Source organism: Cryptomeria japonica, chromosome 10, assembly GCF_030272615.1.
Source record: "Cryptomeria japonica chromosome 10, Sugi_1.0, whole genome shotgun sequence".
Classification (NCBI taxonomy): Eukaryota; Viridiplantae; Streptophyta; class Pinopsida; order Cupressales; family Cupressaceae; genus Cryptomeria; species Cryptomeria japonica.
The window spans coordinates 45,385,448-45,395,794 of NC_081414.1; positions in this window are offsets into that span (position 1 = coordinate 45,385,448).

Here is a 10,347-nt window from a genome sequence, read left to right on the forward strand (position 1 = left end):
TATCAACAGATCTGGATTGGAGATTGCAACATGTACTCAGACTAAAGGTAACATCTTTCATTTGAACTCCAATGAGAAGACATGTTTTATTGCACATATTGATGAGAGTTGGTTTTGGCATAAGAGGTTGTGTCATGTGAATTTTGATTGCATTGTAAATATCAGTTCTACTAAGGCAGTTAGAGATATACCTAAGATTGTGAAGCCCTATAATCTGGTATGTAAGGAATGTCAAATGGGAAAGCAAGTCATAAATTATTTTAAGAATATACAAGACAAATCTAATGATGTTATTGATCTTATTCATATTGATTTGTGTGGTTCTACTAGAAACAAAAGTTTCAGGGTGATGATAATTTATGCTAGTCATTGATGACTATTCTAGAATGATGTGGGTTACTATTCTAAGGGAGAAATCTGAAGCATTTGAAGAGTTTAAAATCTTTAAAGCTAAAGTTGAGATAGAGACAGGATTGAAGATTAAATGCTTAAGGTCTAATCAAGGTGGATAATTCACATCCACTGAATCTAATAGTTTTTTGTGAAAATAACGGGATAAGGAGACAATTATCTGCACCCCGGACACCTCATCATAATGGAGTTGTGGAAAGGAAGAACAAAACTATCTTGGATGTGGCTATAACTATGATGATGAAAGCTAATCTACCTCATATCTACTAGAGAGAAGCTATGAGCATAGCAGTATACACATTCAACAGAGCTCATATCAAGGGAGACACCAGTAAGACACCTTATGAGTTACGGTTTGGTCATACACCTACAGTTAAGTATTTTAGAATCTTTGGTAGTAAATGTTATATCTAAAGAGATGATTCCATTGGAAATTTTGATCCTAGATATGATGTGTTGGAGTTGAGAAAATACAACACCACAGGAGCCCAAATGATCTCTGCAAGTTGAAAAACCTGTTACAAGGAGAAGCAAGGAAGCAAATCACAGAAGAAAGAAATACACGGAAAATATGCTCAAAAAGAGAGAGCTCAATATTCACAAAATGTGTAATGTAAAAAACCTTCTTCTTCATACAATGAAAAGAATGAACTCAACCTTTAATAGGTCAAGAAACCCTAAAAGGGAAAACCTAGGTTTGCACATAATAATTAATAAAAGAATTAATTATTATGCACCTAAAGTTAGCTTAAGTGTAAAAGAGATAAAGGGAACTTAAATAATTAAACAAATATTGTTTAATTAATCAAGTAAATACCCAAATATTCTAACATGATGAAGGGATATTTCTTGGTTATTATAAAGAAAGCAAATCATATAGATGTTATAACAAAATATTGTAGAGAATTGTGGAGAGCACTAATGTCAAGGTGGATGAACAAAACAAAAATCAAATCAGAACTTATAAGAGAGAAACGGTAGTGGAAATGATCATAAATAAACCGGTAGCACCTACACCAGAGCAAAATGTTGAACCTTTTACTCCGGTAGTATAAAAAAATTCAACAGTAACTGAAGATTAGAGCAGAGGAACAAAAAGACAGAAGACTCCTTAGTATGTAAGGTTGAATCATTCAGAAGATCAGATCATTGGAGACAAGAAAAAATGAGTGATGACAAGAATAAGGTTGGCAGCTGATGAGGTATGTTTAATTTCTCAACTTGAACCGGCATCGGTAATTGAATCATGTAAAGATGAAAGTTGGATGAAAGTTATGGAAGAGGAATTGGATCAGATAGAAAAGAATGGACTTTCATTCCCCGACCTAAAAATAAGAAAGTTATTGGAACTAAATGGGTTTTTAGGAATAAATTGAATGAAGATGGACAAGTTGTGAGGAATAAAGCTAGATTGGTTTGTAAAGGATATTCTCAGAAGGAAGGAATTGATTATGATTAAACTTTTTCTCTGGTAGCTAGGATTGAAGCTGTGAGATTATTTCTTGCTTATGATGCCCATAAGAACTACAAGGTTTATCAGATGGATGTTAAGTGTGCATTTCTAAATGGAGATATTGAAGAAGAAGTTTATGTTAGTCCCAACCAATGTTGAGAGGGTAGGGGTGAATCAACACTATACCATTTTATTGCAGATTAAACCCTAATCAAACTTTTATTTAAACTTAACACTTATCAGTATAAGTAGCATTGATAAGAAACATGCACATAAAAATGAAACACACAAGAATACAAAGATTTATCACGTGGAAACCCAAATGGGAGAAAACCACGGTGTGAGTAGAAACTCACAAAATATGCACTCTTCTGGATTACGCCCGATGAGGAGCCACCCTATTAGGAGATTACAAAGACACTATTAGGTGCCACCCGGGTAAGGGATTTTTTTCTAAGTCCTATTAGAATCTTTACCCTGTTAGAGGTAGCCTTGTTAAAGGACTTAGGATCATTATTTTAGATGAAACCCGGTTAAGGGATTTTATAAAGGGACCCATTAAAGTCCACCCAGTTAAAGGATTTTACTATTGTAGTCATTATAAAACAACATAGAATGATTTATTGTAATAGCTACTCTTAGCTTAATCAGAACCAAATAAAGTTCTTCAATTTCACCACCAATTACACTTGCTCTGCACTCTACTGGTTCTCTTCATTCTTTCTCTTCTCTTCACACTATCCAAGCTTTGCACACTCTCTTCACCACTCTGCTATTCACTTATCAGTTTTGTCCTCTTCTCACCTTTCTTGATCGCTTCTCCTCAGAATTGCATTTTGTAATTTTTACAAAACTCAATAGATTTGAAATTCAAAACTTTCCAAATCTTCCTGCACTCTCTTTGCACTCTCTCCATCAATCTCGCCAACAACTCATCCTTAACTGCCTCTACAACTCATAATTTCACCAACCTCTAGGTCGTGTTCTTTCTTTTTAATGCAAACCGGAAAATCCACATAAATCTCACCTTAACTGGTTGTCAACTATAGTAAACTTCACTATCTATTTGTTTGATGATATCTCGCCATGACTGACTCACCTTTGGTCATCGCATCCAGCTTACTGATCATTGCTTTGAGATTCCCAATGGATATCATCCTTCAATGTGTATCGCCAATTCACCGGTGTAACTCTTCACCTTTTGCCACTAGTCATTGATCATCAATTAGACTGATCACCTGTCTCTCTAGAGTGTTTCAGTCATGCATAAGACTACTAAACTGCAATCCGAGTCACCTCTTGTGACCACATCATCAGAAACTGATCTCAACACCTATCGAGTGCTTGACTAACCGGTCAGCTACTTTTTTTTCCCTTCAACCGATTAGCCTTCTACCAACACACTGATTAAAGTGTGTCAATGATGCATATTTGGGAAGCACTGAATCCTCCATATTATTTGCAGCCATGAGTAAACCATTAAGGTTTACCACATCTTCTTGCCTAAGAGCTTGGCCTTATTCATCGGTAAGTGTTGGTCATCAATGACAATACTAACTGATGAACCGGTTGTGCCAACACCATCAGTTATGCCAACAATATCTCCCTTTGGCATTGATGGCAACACTTCAAACTTCTCTTTTAGCAACCACTCACTTCTTCTTTTGTTGTACTAATCAGCCGCTCTGTTTGATGTTGAGTAAAGATCTTACTCTCCCTTTTCATTGGCTTCCATTCATGTCACATCTGACTTCATCTTCCTTCATGTTCCATCTGACTTCACTCCCCCTTTAACAATAATGCCAAAAGTATAGTCTAGACATCCTAATGCACACATTACAATGACTTCTCCCCCTAACAGGAGTAGTTCATAATCATTAGTCCAAATACATAGAATTTTTAGGAAAATAATATTGGATTGATGGTGTTTCGATCTTCACTCACCTTAGAGTATGCAAGGGAATTGCCCCTAGCTTACCTCTGAGATACTCATAAGTATCCTTAGGTAGCGACTTGGTGAATATGTCTGCAACCTGTTCCCTAGTTGGCACATATTCCAATCTAACTTCTTTGTCTTGCACCTATTCCCTAAGATAATGATATTTTATTACAATATGCTTGGTCTTAGAGTGCATTACCGGGTTTTTGATATTTTAATGACACTTATATTGTCATAGTGTATCACCACCGGTTCAATCACGTTTTCTTGGATACCTTCCAAGATCTTCTTAATTCATACTACCTGTGTACAGTTGATTGTAGCAGCCACATACTCTGCCTCATCTATGGATTGAGAGATACAATTTTGTTTCTTGCTTGTCCATGACACAATCCTATCTCCAAGAAAGAATGCACCTCCACTAGTGCTCTTTCTGTCATCAATGTTCCCTGGCCAATCTGCATTGGTAAAGACACTTAAGTTGAAATTTCCCTTATGTGGATACCAGAGACCACACTCATCAGTCCCCTTAAGATATCTAAATATCCTCTTAACTGCCACCATATGAGTCTCTTTTGGATTTGCAGCAAATCTAGCAACCAAGCCAACTACTTGTGCTATATCTAGTCTACTATGTATTGCATATTGCAACTTAGCGATCATGGATTGGTATAGTGTCTCATTCACTTCATTAGCCTCATCATTTTTTGAGAGCTTGCAACTTGTAACCATCGGAGTTCCAACAGGTTTGGAATCTTCCATTCCAAAGTTCTTCAATATTTCCCTTATATATTTGATTTGGCTAATGAATATACCATTCTTTAGCTGAGATACTTGCAGACCGGTGAAGAATTTTACTTCACCACATGGACATTTTAAATTCTTTCTTCATTTCTTCTGCAAAACCTCTGCTCATTTCATCATCTCCTTCAAAGATGATGTCATCTACAAAAATCTCTGCAATCAGATGTTTTCCTTCTTGTCCAGTCTTCAAATACAAGTTACTGTTGTCACTGGTTCTCATGAACCCTATACTTATCAGGTATGAGTGCAGCCTCTCATACCAAGCTCTTGGTGCTTGTTTTAACCCATACAGAGCCTTTTTCAGCTTACATGTCATGTCTCTTCCATCTTTTGAAGCAAACCCTTTCGGTTGCTTAATGTACACTTCTTCCTCTAGAACACCATTCAAGAATGTTGATTTGACATCCATTTGGTAGACCTTGAACTTCTTGTAGGTAGCATAAGCAAGCAAAATTATGACTCCTTCCAGTCTAGCCACTGGTGCAAAGATCTCTCCATAATCCAAACCTTCTTACTGTGCATACCCTTTGCAAACTAGTCTTGCTTTGTTTCTTACTACTTGACCGGTTCCATCCATTTTATTTCTAAACACCCACTTGGTGCCTATTACATTTTTGTTCTCCGGTTTGAGCACAAGGATCCAAGTTTCATTTTTCTCAATTTGCTCCAGTTCTTCCTCCATATCTTTGATCCAGTCTTCATCTTTTAGAGCCTCCTTTGTTATTTTGGGCTCAATTTTAGAGAGCAGACATGTACTCTCCCTTGCTTTTCTTCTAGTCAATACTCCTGCATTTTTATCACCAATAATATCGTCAGCGAGATCATTGTTTCTGACATACCTTGGTTGTACCGGTTCATTTCTTGGAGCTTCTTCTACCGGTTGTGAAGGTTCTACTTCACATGTTTCCTCATTTCAAGCTACATTAGGATTATCTACAGCAGGTTTCACCGGTATAGTGTAAATGAATCCTTGATAGTCCTTTGGTTCACTCTTGTTGTCTTGTTCATTTTTCTCAAAGAACTCATCCACTCTGACATTTTCACTCTCCACAATCTTACCGATTCTTTTGTTCAAACACCGGTATGCTTTACTCTTTGTGGAGTAACCTAAGAAGGTTCTTTCATCACTCTTAGGATCGAACTTTCTAGAGTACTCATCCCTCTTTATGTAGCACCTGCTTCCAAATACCTTGAAGTAACTCACATTGGGTGAGTATCCACACCATAATTTATAGGGAGTCTTATCCGTCCCCTTCTTCACCTGAATCCAGTTCAAGGTATACATAGCAGTACTCACTACTTCTCTCTAGAAGACATATGGAAAAACATTCTATATCATCAGAGTCATTGCACAATCAATTAGAGTTATTTTTCTTCTTTCAACAACTCCATTTTGTTGAGGTGTTCTAGGTGCAGACATCTGCCTCATAATCCCTTATCCTTCACAATAATTTATGAACTCTTGAAAGGTGAGCTCTCCTCCTCTATCCGATCTCAACCATTTCAGACTCTTACCGGTTCCTCTCTCCACTCAAGCCTTGAAGACCTTGAACATGTAAAAGGCTTCATATTTTTCTTTCAAGAATACAACCCACATCATTCTTGAGAAATCATCTACAAAAAACATGAAGTATCGGTCCCAATAGAAACTCTTAGTCCTCATAGGACCACACAAATCTATATGCACTAGGTCTAGCACATTCTCAGATGAATAAGCTTTTCTGCTGAAACTAGAGTCGGTCAACTTTCCTAGCTGACAATCCTTACACATAGCATTCTCAGGTTTCATAATGTCAGGCATACCTGTAACAAATTTTATTCTACTAACCTTTGCTATGCTATCAAAATTAACATGACACAATCGTTTGTGCCATGGCCAACTGTCTTCTACCTTTGCCATTAGGCAACTTCCTTCAGTGGTGTCTAGGTGGAACAAATTACCTTTGGCTTTTTTACCGATAGCAATCAGACCTCCTGATTTATCACTTATTTTGCATATTCCTTCATTAAACTCCAACTGGTAACCCTTATTGTTAAGTTTTGCAACACTTAATAGACTAGACTTTAGCCCTTCTACCCAGTAAACATCTTCCCAATTGGTTTTACAATTTAGGGCAATAGATCCCTTACCTTTTACAACACAGGGAGCATCATTGTCGAATCTCACCAGTCCTCTATCACAATCCTCCATACTAAGGAATTTGGTCCTATCACCAGTCGTGGTGAGTGCAACCACTATCAATTACCCAGTCTCCACACCGATATAAATTGGAAATCAGTGCCATATCACTTTCCTCTATGCTATCTTCCTTTACCACTACAAATGCAATCCCTTCTCCATTAGATCCTTTTGATTCTTCAACGGTAACTCCTTCTACAAGATAGAATTCCTTGCTCTTCTCTTTGTATCTTCTAAAGTTATCCTTCCTATCATTGTCAGGACATATGGATACAATATGACCTATTTTATTGCACGAGAAACACTATAAGGGTAGTTTACCTTTGTACTTCCCTTTTCCTCTTGGCAGCCTTCTTGCTATTAGGGATTCAAGTTCATCTTGTTCCTGTTCTTCAGATAACAAGTTGTCATGTTCATGAGAATGACCGGTTCTTGTAGTAGAACTACTTTCGATTTCTTTTCTTCTCATTGTTGGTGCAAGTGTCATGGAAGATTTGAAGGCAGCATCAATCTTAGGCATACTGTTATCATAGTTGCTCAATTCAAAGGCAGTCAACTTACCGATTAGGGAGTCAAGTGTAACATTAACTGTTCCCAAAGATCTGAGTTCTTGAATTACAAAATGTTAGGGTTTCAAGCAGATTCGAAGCAAATATGAACTAACAATTATATGCAGATTTAAATACAAAAAGATAAAGAAATAAAACAGGACACAGATAACACAGAGATTTAACGTGGTTCACCCAGAATGGGTTACGTCCACCATACACAGTCGTCCAACATTTCTTATTATCCAACAAAAATAGTACATCAACCTTACAATGCCTTAAGCATCCCAGCCGCTTATAACATGTGTTTTTAGGGCAACAAACAAAGTCGGCCTTTTTTAGGGTTTTATTACAATGTCGGTTTTCATCAACGAAAAATGGCAAAAATCTCAGTTTTCATCAACGACGAGGATATGTGCTGAGTGTATAGTACTTTGCTGATCAGTTGCCACATTTCAACAATCTCCCACTTGGAGACTGATCAGGCTCCACACCGAACAATCTCCCACTTGGAGACTGATCAGGCTCCACACCGAACAATCTCCCACTTAGAGACTGATACTACACGACACCACTGTACATGCAACATCCGTTGGATAAAACACTAGGACTTGACTGGTATAAATTCCACAATTATCAATCAAGAAGACCAACAGAAACTGATGAAGAAATTAGCTTCTCCTGTGGAACTGCCTTCGTGAACAGATCGGCAGGATTCTCGCTTGTGTGAATCTTCTCAAGCCGTAACTGACCCTCCTCCAAAACAGTCCGGATGAAGTGGTACCTGAGCTGAATGTGCTTTGTCCTTGAATGAAAAGCAGAGTTCTTCGCAAGATGAATGGCACTCTAGCTATCAGTATACAATGGGCGGTCCTCCTGTGTCTGACCCAATTCCTCCAAAAAACATTGTAACCAAGTCATCTCCTTGCTGGCTTCTGTAGCAGCAACATACTCAGCTTCAGTGGTTGAAAGTGCAACAACCTTTTGCAGCCTAGAAACCCAACTGACTATAGTTCCCCCTATAGTAAAAACATACCCTATAGTACTCCTCCATGAATCAATATCATCCGCCAGATCAGAGTCAACAAATCCACTCAGAGCATCATTAGATCCTTTGAAACATAATGCCTTCGTAGTAGTTCCTTTCAAATACCGAAGAATCCATTTCACAGCATTCCAATGTTCCATACCCGGATTACTCACAACTCCCACTGCATGTGCAATATCCGCCCTTGTGCATACCATTGCATACATCAGACTACCAATAGCTGATGAATACGGGATGTTAGACATTTTATTAACCTCTTCCTATGCCTTTGGGCACATCTCCTTAGTCAATTTGAAATGACTAGCTAAAGGTGTGCTAACTGCTTTTGCATCCTGCATGTTAAATCTTTTCAACACCTTCTTTATATACTCACTTTGGGACAAATTCAAGGTTCTATTTTTCCTGTCCCGTGTAATCCTCATAACGAGAATTTGCTTAGTTGCACCCAAATCCTTCATAGCAAATGACCTGGCTAATTTTTGTTTAAGATCATTTATATGTTGCATGTTAGACCCAGCAACAAGCATGTCATCAACATAAAGCAACAGGATAATATAACTGCCATTATCAAATCTCTTAAAATATACACAATGATCAAAATGACATCTATGATAACCGTGTTCAACCATTAAACTATCAAATTTTAAATACCATTGTCAGGGCGCTTGCTTTAGGCCATACAGACTTTTCTTCAACCTGCACACCAAGTTCTCCTTACCTTTGACCTCATATCCCTGTGGTTGCAACATGTAAATTTCCTCCTCCAAATCTCCATGGAGAAAAGTTGTTTTGACATCTAATTGTTCAAGATGTAAATCATCTGCAGCCACAAGACTAAGTACAATTCTAATTGAAGTCATTTTTACAACTGGAGAAAATATTTCATCATAATCTATACCCTTTTTCTGTGCAAAACCTTTTACCACAAGTCTGGCCTTATATCTTTTCTGACCTCCTTCCTCCTCCTTCAGCCGATAAACCCATTTGTTAGGCAAGGCTCTTTTTTTCTGGAGGTAAAGGGACTAAGTCCCAAGTCTTATTTTTCATCAAGGAGTCCATCTCCTCTTTCATGCCTAGCTGCCACTGTTGTTTGGCATCCACCTACATTGCTTCTTCATATTCTTCTGGTTCACCAGAATCCGTTAATAAAATAGAATACAAAGAAGGAGAAAATCTTTTAGGGGGTCTACTTGTCCTCGTAGAATGTCTAACACTTGTAGGAGTTTGTGGGACAATCTGTTGTTGCTAAGCATCAAGTACCTGTGGCATTTCATTTTTAGGAATCTCATCCAACACCACATATTCTTGTTTGTCCTGTTCATGCTTCTTTTCCTGCATCTGTTCTTTATACATAACCTTCTCATTGAATATAACATCTATACTTCTAATTATTTTCTTATTTTCAAAATCCCATAACCGATAGCCATATTCATCTATCCCATATCCAATGAAGGTACATTTCTGAGATTTAGCATCAAGCTTGGTTCTATTTTCTTTATCAACATGGACAAAAGCTTCGCAACCAAAAGTTTTTAGAAAAGAATAATTTACCTTTTTACCAGTCCATGCCTCCTCTAGAATACCACCATCCAAAGGGGTTGAAGGTCCTTTATTTATCAAATAGATAGCAGTATGTACAGCATCTACCCAAAAATGTAAGGGCAATCCAGCATGCAATCTCATGCTCCTCGCACGTTCCATGATGGTCCTATTCATTCTCTCTGACACACCATTTTCTTGTGGAGTTCCTGGAACTATCTTCTGCTTTCAAATCCCATTTAAGGAACAGTAATCTTCAAATGCTTTGCTGCAATACTCACCTCCATTATTTGATCTGAGACACTTCAACTTTTTTCCTGTCTCATTCTCAACCAAAGCTTTCCATTTCTTAAAAGTTTCAAAAACATCTGATTTTTGTTTTAGGAAATATACCCATGTTTTTCTAGTTGAGTCATCAATAAAAAT